Source organism: Agelaius phoeniceus, chromosome 10 (assembly GCF_051311805.1).
Source record: "Agelaius phoeniceus isolate bAgePho1 chromosome 10, bAgePho1.hap1, whole genome shotgun sequence".
In the NCBI taxonomy this organism is placed as follows: Eukaryota; Metazoa; Chordata; class Aves; order Passeriformes; family Icteridae; genus Agelaius; species Agelaius phoeniceus.
Genome location: NC_135274.1, coordinates 14,298,170 through 14,313,566, shown reverse-complemented (window position 1 = coordinate 14,313,566; position 15,397 = coordinate 14,298,170). Strand labels below are relative to the sequence as shown.

General features: G+C 38.8%; 1 long non-coding RNA gene across 2 annotated transcripts in view; it reads right to left on the bottom strand.

Annotated features, from left to right (window-relative positions):
• Positions 1–1,835: 1,835 nt before the first annotated feature.
• LOC143694872 (uncharacterized) overlaps positions 1,836–15,397 on the bottom strand; it is a 36,973-nt gene continuing 23,411 nt past the window's right edge. The window contains exon 3 of one of the 2 annotated variants that reach the window (XR_013183606.1): positions 1,836–2,076. This is a non-coding gene — a long non-coding RNA (uncharacterized LOC143694872). Of the gene's footprint in view, positions 2,077–14,574; positions 14,690–15,397 lie in introns of those variants that run through there. The other variant, XR_013183607.1, reaches the window with a different exon arrangement.

Genomic DNA, 15,397 nt, shown 5'->3' with positions numbered 1-15,397 from the left:
AAACATGTGGAATACGTTACCAAAGACAAGAGAGGTAACTTAGAACATATGTTTATGAATCAGTATGTTCAAAAGAGAACAAGATGAGTTTCTACACAAAGAGAGAATAGAGTGTGAGGAATGCAGGAAATTAGAGATGGGGGGGCAGGGGGAGGAAGCAGAAAGGTTGGTTTTATGAGGATTAGTAGCTTTTAAGAGAGCAAGGCTGTGAGCAGGTGGAGTTCCCACCCTAGTCTGAATGACAAATGCAAAGTTTGTACTTCAAACTCATATCCTTTTCCAAAGGGGTGAATGGAGTGGGGAGGAGAGTCTACAGCAGCAGTTGAAAACTAACAGCTAAATATAATGTTAAAATCTAAATATAAACTCCAGGTTGAGATATTTAATGCTCCTAGAGTTTTACTGTCAGCATTGCTATCCCAGAACATTTTTTGCTTCTTTTGAATGGGATGCTTCTGCCCTTACTGTTTGATAAAATTAAGTCACAATAAAAAAGCAGAACTGACTCAATGGCTTCACGGACAATAAAGACCTGGTAATCAAAGACGTTGGCTTACTACTATGCCCTTTCTGCAGGAAAGCCAAAAGTAAGCCAGTCACTTTAAGTGTCCTCTTTTCTGCACAATCCTTTCAGGTCCCTGTCCAAAAGAGCTGTTTAATACACCCAGAGGACCACTTGGGTGTACATTTGGGGGTACATCATGTCTTGGGATCATCTTAGAGGTCAGACAGAATATTATGCTAGAAGCCATAAATCCAAAGCTGACCTAAATGCAGTCCAGAACACACAAAAGATGCTTCTGAAAAGCTTCTCCTTGCCCTGATCATCTGGTTACGTTTTGCCTCTCAGAACTCTTTTCTAGAAAGGCCTACACAAGACACTGACTACACCCCTGGCAGGCCAGTCTGCTTCCCAGAAGTTTCAGGTTCTGTGAGAAGGATCTGTTTTTCTTGATGAACATGTCAGCAGTCACTATAGGTAGGAAGAGTGACTGAGTGTTCCTCTGCATTTGGGATGTGCATCTGCATCCTTTTACCCCCTTCTTTAGAAGTTCTATATGCTTTAATATTTTTCCATAATAAAGCCATTGTTTTTCTCTCTGATTGATTGTCTAGTCAAAATGCAATAAATGGGTATGTTTGTATTGCTGGCAACTTCATTCTATGTGTTTCTTTGCTGGCATACATCCTAGATCAGTTTTGACCTGATTAAAACTTTTACCATTTCCTTTAAAAAGAAAACTTATGTTAAAGTGGGGAGGTTTTAATAAACCAATGTCAGACCTTTCTATTCACTTCAAATCTTCTATGAAAAGAAAGGACATTTTTCCCACGACATTGATGCAAAATAAAGATTTTAAATTTCCTTGTGAAAAAAAAATTAGAAAATATGCAGAAAGCAAATTCATGGAGGGTAGGTTTTTAATCAGGCAAATCTCTGGGTGAGTGATGTTCGCAGTATGTGTTCACGATCCTCTATTCAGCCAGCAGCCCAATATGGCATGTGAACATGTACATGGACTGACAGAAACACCAAAATACCATGCCGAGGATCACCAGGAAATTCTGCACTGTTGAGGAGTGATGCTGTTGAAAGGCATCACCCTGTCTGCTCCTACACCAGGCTTAGCCTCTTTCAACATCAGTGACAGCAGAGGGGTTTCTCTGCACATGGGGGAGGCCACACTCCCTCCCTCCCTCCCATCCTTCCACCACTGTGGTTGCTGTTTGCTCCCTTTCGTCTGCCTGGGCTGTATCAAGCCTCATAATAATGTCCTTGTACCTGTTAGTGACATCTAGGGGGAAAGCTCCCAGATAAGCTTACTTACACTGTTTGCTGTCCTCTCTTCACTGTAAATTGTATGCGATGAAGTAGCGCTGCCTTTATGCCTCCATTTTGTTGCAGGAGGTGGGATGCTCTACGAGTGGATGCTTTTGTTCAGTGGTGGTTTCCTGTGCTGTTAAGTGGCAGCAGATGGTCGCCCCGCAGTGAGATGAGCCCTGGCCATGGTCCTACTGGCAGGGGCAAGAGCACTCAGCTGTCCCTTGCATCTGAACTGGTTTTATCAGGAAAAGCTGGAGAACAAGATAAAGAATCAGATTTCACTAAAGGCTCCCCCATCCCCCCGCAGCATCTGTCAGGGCCTGCTGGCTAAAGCTCCACCACCCTGGGAGGCTTCAGACTCCAAGGGAGAGGGTGTGCTGGGCCATGCCACGCTCACTCCTGCTCCCAACAATATGGTTCTTGCCTTATGTTGCATTACTATGGATGCACAGTTTCCATGAAAGGGTTTTATTTTTTCTTGGCCACCTGTCCTTGCAGGTCTCCCTTTGCTTTCCCTGAAGTGATATTTCAGACCTGTCTGTTACAATTTCATTTCTGACTTTCCACAATTAGCACTTTTCTTTCTCTGACTCTCACGTTAGATTTCTTCTATACCAAAGGTTCTCTTACATGAACATTAACAATGGTTGAGTTCAAGTTTGCTCTGTGCTGCTCTTCTGAGTACATACTTTTATTCCCTGGGCTTATGTCCATTCTTTTTTAGCATTCAATGTTAAGAGTTTTCTTATCCTTGCTCCACACTTGGTTGCTGACAGCCTTATTCTGGGCACTGTGTTGACACAACAAATTCTTTCCTCTGGCAGTCATATTCCTGATAACATTAGATCTAGAGCTTGACATCTGACTGTGAGCTCAGCTCTTCCTGCTACACAATGCACTCCAGCAGGACATTGTGCAATACAAAACACAATTTCCATGGCATTCTCCCAAGATGTGCTGCTGGTTTTCTCTTTGGCTTACAATGTAAAGCCCAAGCAAGTTCCCCTACCAGAAATATCACTAAATTGATCACTACTATATCATTATTGCAAAGTGATCAGTCAGAGTGACAGATGGCTAATTGGTAAGTGCAAGTGGTGCCCCCAACTGTTCCCTGGAAGAGTCTTGTTAGTAACCACCTCCAACATCAAGAAAGATTGGATCCCCAAGGTGGGAGTGAGTGCAAGTTTAGAGGGGGTACGTAATATATTAAAACACAGCATTTCATGGTTTTCTTTGCTGTGTCTCAGTCAACAATGTTTCCCTCAGCACCATTCAGAGCTGAGGGGTCAGTGAAGCTGCCTGGCAGTATCCCCTCCTTGTGCCAGGTAAACCCATGTACCCCCCATTTGTGCACAAACCACTCCCCCAGCCCCAGCATGTGCACTGGGAACACAGGCATGTAAATACACCCCTGTTGCAAACTGAGACCTGACATTTTTGATGACAGCTTTTAACACGGCTCTTTGAATTTCATTTCCTGAGAAGGTTTCAGCCAGTGAAGCTGAGCTATTCATGCAAAACATATGCAAAAATGAGGCAAGCCCAGCAGATGAAATCACTTCTCAAAACATGAACAAACTTTGGTGGAAAATGTTTGCTATTTTTCCCATGATAATTGAAAATTTGTGCCTGAAAAAACAGTATCTGCTTCTGAGCTTGTTTTTCTGTATGATGTGCTCATTTTATTGGGAAGTTATTTGCACACAACTGTTTTCTGCAGCAGAAGTATTGAGCTAAACTAAAAAAAAAATGATGGTTTTCAATATTTCTGTCCAAGTTCAGTCCATCAAATTTGAAAGTAAGAGCATGTTCCTGTGACAGTTCACCATTTCTACTTGATCGTATTATGCAGATTTTCTTTGTGGGAAGGGATGGCTGGTTTTGGTACTGGGCTGTTAAAGGTTTTCTCACAGTTGTGTGTTCACTCATTAATTTGTACAGTCTAAAGAAGGATACATTGCTTTAATAGTGTGGGGGAAATAGCACAGCAAGGTTTTTTTCTTCCAAAATATTCTTTCCTGGGTAAATGCTGTCCTAGAACTATTGCACCTTCCCCAAAAAGTAGTTCTGATTTAAAGAGGAAGGAGTGACATAAATCTAGAGAAAGTTCTTGGTCTGCACTGCAATTACATTTGCATAATGTTACTGAGAGCAAAAGTTGGCCCATTCTCTTCACACACTTTTTCTATCCTGTCACTTCAGTGTTGTCATTTTATCGGTTTCCAAATGTGTATAGAAAACAGCTAAAATCTTCCAGTAAAGTTTCAGCTTTGCAAACATGTCATTCATCACCTGACCGAGAGTGTTTCTCTAATCACAATGATCAACATCTGCTACCTTTGCACTGCAGATATTTCCATTTTGCAGCAAAAATAATTTTCATTTATAGAGAGCAAATTAAATATATATATAAATAAATATAATAAATAATGCATCTATTATTTCAGTTTTCAGTCAATTCTGCTTTAATTCTTTTTCTCAAGAAGCGACTGAACTGAATCACATCATTTTGATGTAAGCCTGCTCTTTAGATGCATCCAGTTACTGTGGTATCAACCACATGGAAAGGTCAGCTCCATACACCAGAGACAAGGTCACTCCAATCTCAATGACTGAGGTGCCTTAAATTTGGCAGAACTCAGGAGCAATCTGACTTTTAATTTAAGCTCAGGGTAATCTATATTAGACACTCATCACCAGCTCCGAGGATTAAATATGTAGATTCAAAATTTTCATGACTGGATAGGGGCAGAGGAATGTAATGTGAGTCTTGGAATCAGAAAGATGGAAATCATATTCCCCACCCTGCAAATATTTTTAGGCACCAAATTTCAGCAGTTCACAGCATTTTCTCATAGAAAATTTTCTTGAGGAAAAAGTAAAGGAAGAGAGAACTTTTTTCCCTCAAAGCCTAAATTACTTGTAGGGAGATATGATTCAAAGGAGAACTCAGTAAAACTTGTCTTATCCTGCACCCCTAAAAGAGAGCAGCAGAGTCTACCATAAAGCAGGGAAGCAGGAAAATAACTGTCAGACATTCTTTCAGAAAGCCCTTCAAAGGTTTTATAGACAGATGGATGAATAGACCTCTCTATATGTCTCTAGCCAGATTCAGATCAGTGCTTGTTACAGTAGGTAGATGCACCTTAACTCAGAACAACTATTTTGGATATTTACTTTGAACAAAGAATCCCCACCAGTGAACCGTAGATAGTAAATTAATCATTTCAGCTGCATTTACTGGCTCATCGGCAGTGTACAAACCATAAAATGTGACTTGGGAAAAGCAATACTTCTTCACACCAAGGTGAATACACTGTGCTAATTACAGCTCCAGTTTTCCACCAACCATAAGCTTTTTTAGATTAATTATTTCAGTGCAGTAAAGATTGCCGACTGTGGCCTTTAACAAGGGTGTGGGGACACTCAAATGCCTTGAGCACTATGCAACTTTCTCATCACTCAGATGCTATTGTAAGAGCAGAAATCTCCCTGCTGCTGCTCTTTGCAGACAGTTCTTCCACATCCATGTGGGAGAATGTTCTCATCAGTGGAGGAGAAATCCTTCCTTCCCATCTGTTTATGTCAGTGAGTTGATCAGCAATAACTCATCTTCCCAGCACACTCCTCTCTCCCCTTATTCCCCAGTGTGCTTCTGGGAAGGCTGTCCCATGCCGTGACATGAAGGAGGCTGTGAATAATGCTAACATTCAACAAGACTGTGGCTTACATGGCTGTGGTCTAGATGAGGTTCTGATAAACTCTCGATGAAATGCCCTGCTGTAGTGTCAAATTGTTGTGGTGTGTCCACAGTATTTCTGTTCTAGGACATCTGTATTAAAAGCTGCATTGAGTGCCTGACAATCTTCAGTCTTTCCTTCAGATTGTTGCTGAATTAATTTCAAGTACAGTGATTGTTGTATGGTAGGAAAGCACATCTCTTTAATCAATATAAAGATTGAACTGTTTTACTCAGCAGTCTGTCTTCTGCATTTGGGCAGAAAAATGTGGACATGCTCCTCCTAAACAATACCTACGCATGCCATGCTGGGGTGCTGACAGATGGACATTCTGTATTTACCAACTCCCCCCTGTGGTTTCTTTGCTGTTGGATGTGACATTCTTCAGATGTCTGTTTTATGAATGTCAAAGACCACATGGCTATTTTGCAGAGTGGAATTGTTTAAGCAAAATCTTGGCCTTGGTCCCTATTTTAGTTTTATTTCCTAAGTTCTGCTACTGAGACCAGAGCAGGTCTTTCCAAAAATGAACATTCCCTGTCAGTGTGACACCTTTTAATTCCAATAATGAATAAACCTGGTTGTTTGCTCTGTTCCATACTTAATGTTTTCACCTGATCTAGTTTCTTAGCAGCAGTGCCACAACAGGAGCAGTATAGGATCTTACTTGATTTATCAAACTAATGAGTTAGTTTTATTGTAAGTGATTAAATGTGTTTTACTTTTTAAAGCACAGGAACTGAAAAGAAATGCATTGTTACAATCTGAAAATAACTAGAAAGATAAGTTCATTAACTTGCCTACACTTGTGCATCATAAAATCCTTGTTAAAAATTACTCCCTAGCCTGCTGTATTAGCTTCTTTATGAGGTAATTTCTCCATACAGTAATAAGATTTTTCTTTTACTCTCCAGTGCATATTAAACCCACTAATCTTCTTTTATAAACTATAGTTTCAGCCACTTTCTCAATTTACTCACTTTAAAGATATTCTCCTATTAATATTAAAGGTAGCAAGCACAGATACGAACTTTGCAAAACAGTCTTTCAGATTTATGGCACAATCATACCACTGCATTGCAATGGCACAAAAGGGACAAAGCAGTAACTGTCAAGTATGTCTCATGACAAACCAAACAATGTTTGTCCCCACAGAATTATTTTCCCATCACATTTATTATGCGAATGAACTATGGGCGTGTTTTCCCCTCTCTGAGCATAAATACAAAGTCTGAATATTTAGTTCTCTGAGGTCTGCACAATTTGCATGGATGTGGTGGATTAAAGACCAGCTCCACCGGGGTGTTGCTGCAGTTTTACACCACTATCCACGCCTCTGATTTAGAATGGATGCAGTCACAGTCTTGCCAGAGAGGAGGAGGTTCTAGGTCACCAATTCTGTTTCCAATAAAGCAGTGACCAAATTTCCCTTGAGCCACAGTGAAGTTGTTCAATTGGTTTAGTATGGGCTTGAAAATGAAAAATACAAATGGGCTATAAATTAACCTTTGCTTTTTCTCAGCTATAAAATAAGAGAAGTCTTAAAATTCCAATAAATTATCTCTGTGCTGAGTACCAGTAATTTATTATTGTCCTGATTATTGTTAGCATTTTTATTATCATTTGAAGTGTGGCCATCTCTTGTTATGGCTCAGGAAGCCCTGGGGTCAGAAGCTGTGCAATTGTTGAGCAACCAGTCAATCCACAGAGTACTTAAGAATTATATTAAATTCAATCCTGTGTTCTGCAAAGTGTAAGGGTCAGTTTATCCATACTTCTTTTTATTCTTTTTAACATTATCCAACCTATTTTGATGTTCTAACAGAGGCTCCTGAGACACTGGTGTAATTTTCAATTATCATCTCAAATATCATCAGAATTGTTTCAAGATAGAGGGTTAGGTAGAGTACAGGCAATTAACCATTAACAATTAAACCATATGCAATTACATATAGAAAAAGATTTGACTAAGGTGATGCTGTCTCAGATAAGACTGAGAAACATGTCCTTCATTACAGCTGCACCACTCACAAAGCCCCTCAGCACCAGGGAACTCAAGCAAGGAGCCATCCCATTAGTTGTAGGGCATATCCATTATGAAGTGAGTCAGTGTAAGTGGTAACAAAGTGAGATGGAAATCTATAACCCTGGTTTTTTCAGAGCAGATTGGTGCTGTAGCAGTGCATGCATTTACAAATACATATGAAGGCTCTTGCTGAGTTCTGTGGAGAAGCTGGTGGAAAACCAAGGGATATATAGGAGTTTTGTGCTCCTATTAGTAGGAAGATATAGATATTTTTGGTCTTACACAAATACGCAAATTTTGATTGCTGTAATTTCTGAGGTTAGTAAATTACATTTGGCTAACCAGATTTATATTTCTTCATAGTGTCATGTTGTAAATTTGTAGTCAAGATATCACAGAAAGGCAGAACTCTAATATGCATCAAATATGCTTTTAATTCATTAATATGAACATCCCACCAAGTTCAGTGTAATCACTGCTTTGAGTCAGAGCTGACTGAAGAGCTATAATAGCACAAGAGTAAGAATAAAGCCTCTTGTCAGGGTAATGTTTATATAACATCTCTAGTATTTTGGAAGGGAAGAACGTCTCTGTGAAGTCCTGCCCTTTCCCAGAAAAGACTTCCATGGATAATCTTACACATTGAAAAAATTGCTGGACTAATCCACAACATATTTGTTCAAAGTTCTCCTCTGGCAAAATTCACACAAATTACATCATCATAACAGGGCTGCTCTCTCTGAAAACAGAAGTATATTTACAATTTTAGAGGACAATAAGTCTACTGAACACTACTGGAGAATTTTTTAGTGCAAAGTTTTATTTCTATTCTTTAAATTTTAAAATGTACCCTAGTAATTTGTTCATGCGTTCAGTGTTGACTTGTTATAGAAAAACACACATGCAATCAGACTGGTGCAATTTGATACCTTACAGCTAAAAAATTGAAAAAAGTGACTTGTTGAAAACCATTGTTTAGAGATGTTCCCATGACAAGAGGGCAGGGAGAGAATGAACACAAGCTTATGAAATGAACATTCAAGTGTTTGCAAAAAAGGGGAGCACATGTATTCATTATTTGATACTTTCTGAAAAAATATTGCCTACATTTAATTTCCAGTAATGCATCATTTTTGATTACACACAACCAGACATGGGCACATTCCTTGTTTCATGAATTACTCTTTAAGGAAGGGATGTAAGTTGAGAAAAACTTAAAAACATTTTTCATAACACTTGTTACATCACACTTCAGTAAAAATTTACAAACTCAAATGCATATTTAGTTCCAAAAGTTATTGGATGTCTTTTTATTATTAATATGTTTGTATATTAAAAGAACACCATGTGTCTAGACCTGAGAAGTGCATGTGGTCAAAAAAAAAGGTTTCATTTGATTTTTTCTATCACTTCTCAGAATATAATTTTGCAATATTTCATGAGTGACATAAGAAGTATTATGCCTTATCAATGGCTGTACCCCTTGCAAATGCCTAGAAGAGAAAAAGAGTCACAATTAAAATTTTATTTTTCAGGAGACTAAATAGATCTAATTTTTGCAATCTCTGAAGATACAACAGAAAGGAATTCAATGAATTGGAGTCTCCAAAACTAAAGGTAATTGCAAAGAGCTCTCTTAACTGATCTGTCTTTTAGTAATGAAAGAAGATATTTTATGGTAGTGGCAGGGAGATAAGCCTACAGTGATATGAACAAGAAACATGTAATTTTCACATGTGTATGGTCAAGACTGGCAATAATATTCCTTAAGGAAAATTTTGCCAAAGTGCAAATTTTGCAGTGCTTAGGTTGAATTATTAACCTTAGTTCTTTCTTATTTTGGGGGAGAAATAGCCTTGAATTAGTACCAAATCTAAAACTTGGTGCAGTTTTCACAGAAGCACTATTTAAAAAAGGAAAAGACTCATGCTGCTTCAGAGAGCTTTCACTTGCACCTTTTCCATTCCACACAAAGAGCTGGAGCAGTTCTGATGTAAGTAACATACAGCTAATTTGCTGTATTTATGTCACATTGATATGATACTGACAGTATTCACACAATGGAGCCATTATCTGTTAAGACATATGTCTTCCTGGTGTCTGGGTATGTGCAAGGGTCAGAGGAGAACCTGGGCTTTTACAGACAGTTTGAGAAATCCAGGATCTTAGGAAAGTGGAGAGGTATAATAGGTAGAATTATCTCTGCCCACTCAGAGGTCATGAGCATGATTTTCAGACATTTAGCCTCATTTAGACACAAAGATAATGTGAGATGCAAGCGCTCAGTTTTATTTCCATGCATGGGTGAATCTATAGTGTTTGCTGATGTAGGCAAGATTGAAGGAGCTCTGCTTTGGCCCCTTCCACTCAAATGGGTATAAATCATGGTTAAATCTCTTTTCCTACCAGCAAAATTGAATCCAAACCTGCAGTCAGGTACAAGACAAAGACCAGGAGTTTAGGCACAGAGATGCATAAACTACATAGGGGTCAGCAAAACACCACACCTGAATGGAACCCTTGTCAAGAAAAGGTGTATTGCATAGCAGAGTTTAAATTGCTGTCCTTACCTCCTTCATTTCCATATTCAAAGCTGCTCTTCTCTGCTGAGACACAGCACACTCACAAAGTAACCCAGCAGACTAACACTGTGTCTCAGGGACCTGTAAGAAGTTAGCTGAGTTACATTAATGGGTGATAAGCCTTCCTGACCTAAAGCACAGATGTTACTCTCTTTCATACATTTTATATCCTATGTGGACATCTTTTTAAAGGACCAAACAGTTCCCAACAGAATATTTGTACCAAACCTTTTAAGGTTCATTCACATTTATTTTCTTTTTATATTTTTTCACCCTTAAAGGTCATTTCACAAAAGAGATCAAAAGGAACCTTTTCCATTCCTCCTCTGCAGGTGGCCAGCAGCAGATTAACTACTAACAGAGACTTCAATATATAAATCTGAATGACTTGTTTTACATAGCAATGCAATGCTACTGTCATATGTTGTGTTTGCGTACATTAAAGTGTCTCCCCTAATTTCCTTCCTAAAATGATCCCTCACTGTTCTTTCTCCAGAATAATTGCTTGCAAGAAATCATCTGTTTTGATATTTATAAAAAGGTACCTTGAAGCTGAATAAGTGACTCATTTTACCAAAGAAACAGAATGCCTGCTAATAAGGTCTTGTAAAAGCAAAATGTGCATCAAAAGCCTTTGTCCCAGATAGGAGTTAGTTCCTATAATCTTGTTTCTCCAGAACTCTTCCCAAACCAAAACTGAGCCTGAAATTGCAGTAATACAGATTTGAATGTGCTTTCCATGAGTTCTTGATGCAGGAGTGTTCAAAACAAACAAAACCTTATTCATCTATCAAACAAAAAAATGCTAAATTCAGTTAGTGGAAAATTTAGAACATTCCTTTAAAATATCTTTTTATTCTGTTGTATGCAATTCAAAAATATTTTTTTAAAGAGCCTTTTTTTCTAATTGGGCCACAGTTTAAATAACATTAGCAGGTCCTTGCAGGGCTGAATACCATTGACTACAGTGCCCTTCAGCAGGTAAAATTGTGAATCTTCTTTAGTTGTGTTGCCCTATTTCTTTTAAGGTAAAGACTGGTGAAAGAGTGAGGACTCCTCTTGTAAAAAAAAAAATAAAAGAATGTCTGAGAAGGATTCTGTGAAGAAATCAGCTGCTTATATATCCATTTTGCTTCAAAGCTATAAAAATAGGATGTTCGCTTCCTGACCCAAGTATGTAGGGCAGAGAATAGAAATGGGAGACTTTTTCACACTAAAAAGAACAGTTAAGAAATAGATTGGCAGTCTCAGAAGGCAAAGTGATTATCAAAACTTAGAGATAACTTTCCAAGTTGTTATACTCCTAAAGAGGGTCTATCAAACGATCTGCTCCTGCCCTAGACATCTGAAATTGAACTTTCCCATTGCACTACCCTGGTACTGTGAGTGTGCCTTCACTCACAATACATCAATCAGAGCACATATTATCTCCAGACTTCTGAGTATTTAGGTAGTCACCATTGAAGACAATTTCTCACTTTCCACCACTGATATTTCAATTAATAGAGCATCCCCCCACTGCCGGGCCTACCAGTGAGCCCCTCTGACTCATTGTGCAGATTTGATGCCCTCTTTTAAATTTAAAACAAAAAAGAATTCTTTCTTCTATCTGTTTCCTGGTAATGTAAGCCATGCAACACCCCTCCTTGTAGAGCCAGCACATAACACCCCAAGTTGGGCCAGGGACACAATCACTTCTATTCATCTGGGATGGGCTTCAGTGTCACAGCGTGGCCAAGCATGACTTCAGCTTGCACAAAAGAAAAAGAAAAGGTTCTCTGAAAAACTGTTATATGAAATGTGACTTTTAGTGAACTATTCCAGGCTAGATCCACTTTTAAGGGAAGGGCAAAGGGGCAAGAAAAGGTGAAGAATAATTGGCTACTCTTTCATTTCCTACCACAAAACAGTATTTGTGTAAGATACGTGTGCCTGGGCTCAGGAGAAAGCAGTCTCCACCATCCCCCGCAGGGGAGAGCAAAGTTGTGTTATGGTTACACCAAGGCAATGTGCAGGTGGTGCAATCACTACAGGAGGGACAAGCTCTTGGGCTACAAAGAGGAAGCTGGGAAGTCCAGGACTGGCAGTCAGAAGAAGAGTGCCCAGTTATTTTTACCAACACAGTCCAAACCAAAGAATGTCTCCTGGAGTTAGAAAACATTAGGTGTCACTTTCTAGCTGGGCAGGAAAGCCCAACTTCTACCTGAGCTCTAGAGACAGTTTGGGCAAACAATGTAATGAATAAGGAAGGACCCAGCTGGAGAAAAATGGAAGACTTGGTTTTCCTTAGAAGTGGTATTCTGGCTTTACCACTGTGTGAGTGATGTTCCAAACCAAGCTGTGTGTGACACAAAGCTAAACTGTAACATGCATTTATGGGCTGGAGATTTTCAACATGCTGACTCCCACCCACAGCACCCGTTACTCACTACCAAGGTGGCACAGAGCCCATTGTTTTCTCTCGTTTGTTGAATCTGTCTCACATCTCTTGTAGCACAGTTGAGCTTGACCTGTTGAAATCAATTGGAATAAGTCCACTCTGTAATATTTTCTCTGGCAAGTGCAAAGCAGGATCCCCTAGCACAATAAGAGGTGTCTGTCTAACCCCACTGTGATGTAAGTCTGGCTTTGACCTTCAGTGAAAGTAGGTCGCTAGGAAATCTGGCAGCATTTGGCATAAGACACAGAGTGTATTATTTGTGTTTTAAGGTACTTAGGCAAATTCAGAAGTTAGTGGTATTTTGTCATGATAGTTTAGGGCAATCTATAAAGTCCATCAAGACAACGTTTTCAGTAGCATGAAAGCTTCCTCATGGGAATATTGCACTCAGGCAGCAATGCCCACAGAAACACTGAGTGTTGGCTTTGACAAAGATCATGGTCAAACCAGGTCCTAAAGCAGTCTGTGTCAGTGAAGATGCTGAGAAGCCTTGACTGTGTGCTAGTTTTTTCTGATTTTTGTCACACGCACTTTGTGAAGGACCACACCAAATAAATACCTGCACTGCACCTGAGACACTCATCACCTGATACTGAATTCCAGAGCCATAGAATTTCAATAGAAAATACTTGACTTTATCAAAGTGTCAATAGGACTGAATTTTCAGCATTTTCTGGACTTATATGTATTAAATGACATTACTAAAATATCTGGTGCTTCTACTGTAAATAATATTTGGATTAAGCTAACATTAATAGCTGCTAAAAATACCTCATTGAGGCAGTGGGAAAGTGAGACAAATCCCTCTAGTGCAGAATGGACAATATTCTTATCCAATTCAGCAGCAGAGGAAGAGATACTCTCTCATAGTGGAAAAGAACTATTTTTAGGAAGCATGGGGCCGCTTGTGAAGAGATAAAGCACAGGTATAAGTGTAAGAGGTTTAAGCTTATTAAGAGAGTGCATTTAAGATGACAAACATGAAATTAATGCTTTTTTATTTTATTACTTGAAGACTAATGCAAATGCATGGAATATCATATATAAATTAGATGTGTTCCTGTAAAAATGCACGCATGCATTCTTGTAAACCTGCCCACATTAGCACAAACAGAAGATTGCTCTAGCAGAAAAGGTTACAGCCTCATCTGGAAGTAGCATGGGATAAACCTCCATTGCAGCCATGCATCTCCCAGATAAGATCCTGAGATGTGGTCCTGCAGCAGCCAGCTACCAGCCTTGCTTTCAGAGAGAGAGAAGAGATGTTCAGCCAATGACTAGATAATCAGTGTTTACCCAATGACACATAGCCCCATTTAAAAATCAATTTAAGAAAGAATTGACTGTTTCTGATAAGGTGCCATAAGAAATGTCCTGCAAAACTCATTTCTACATGTTTTAAATGTTTGTCTCAGCAAAGATGTGAACCATTCTTTAGGGAACATATCTCAACTAAAAATTGCAATAGAGGTAGAGATAGGAGTTGGATCTTGCAAATTTTGCATTTAGTCACACTAAAAAGAAACCTAATCTATGGTAGCAGTTACAGTCATATCTGTACTAACTACAGAAAGTAAAAAATTGTTGTCATTTCCAATAGATACTGACACTTTTGAGAAAGATGATTTTAAAATTTAAATTTTAAAAAAAATCTCTTTTTATTTGCCTTTTCAAGTTGGGCCTTTAGGATACATACTTTCAGGACTTTCCCTCTATCAAGAATCACCGAAATTTTATTTTCAGTTTTCTTAATAGAAACAAAGACCCTTACACAATCACATAGCTTCAGCAGTTGGGGCTTTAGGGAAAATACCAAATATTTTTAGATTTGCAATAGTATCAATATGCATAATGATTTTCAAAGTCTGTCTCCTATCCAGAAAATGTAATAATTAATTTGTTCAAGACAGAAGTCACTGTATGAAGGGTGTTCCATACAGAAAAAGACCCCATACTTGCCAATTGTTATTTGTTCCATAGCCTTTTCTAATTAGTAGAGTTCCTTCAATTAGTAGCTGGAATTGGTTTGCATACATCCTCCAAATTGCTGTAATCAAGCCTCAAAGTAGGAGCCTGAAAAATAGAGGGTGGCAGAGTGGTAATAGAGGGATTGCTGGTGACTGACTGTACAACCAGCAATAGCCAGACATGAATCTCACAAATCCAGACATACCTCCAGACATCCCAGTCACCTGTATATGTTTTGTTGTATTCCTCCACTCTTTCACATGCTGCTAACATACAATATTAGGTCTACAGCATGACAGATAATATGGATTAGAATAAACTGCCTTTTTCCAGGCAGAAATTCCCAAAAGAGGTGCTCAATTCCCTTAAGAAACGGTAGTAGACATAAGTATTTCTAATGCTTCACATCCCTTTGCCCATTTCCAGGGCTCCTAATGAAGGGCTACACTCAGTGCTCAAACACGTTGTTAGAGCAGGGCTGGGAACTTGGTTCTTTTCATTCAAAACTCCCTTTGATAATAATTGAACTGTTAACTAATTAGTATAAACTCTGTCTGTGTGGAAAAGAATGATCAAAATTATCCAAATGTCAAGCCAAAAATCTCAAAAGCAAATACAAACAAAGGCAAAAAATCTTTCTTTTTTTTTAATAGGAAACAGCAAATTCTCAACGTATGGAACAACCCACTTGACAGGTCTTTTCCATCACATCAATCCAAATTGGACACACTGCAGCTTTTTGTGAACAGTCCAGCAATATAATATGTTATACTTGTTAGACCATTACATCAATTGGTGTTAATATTCTCTCAT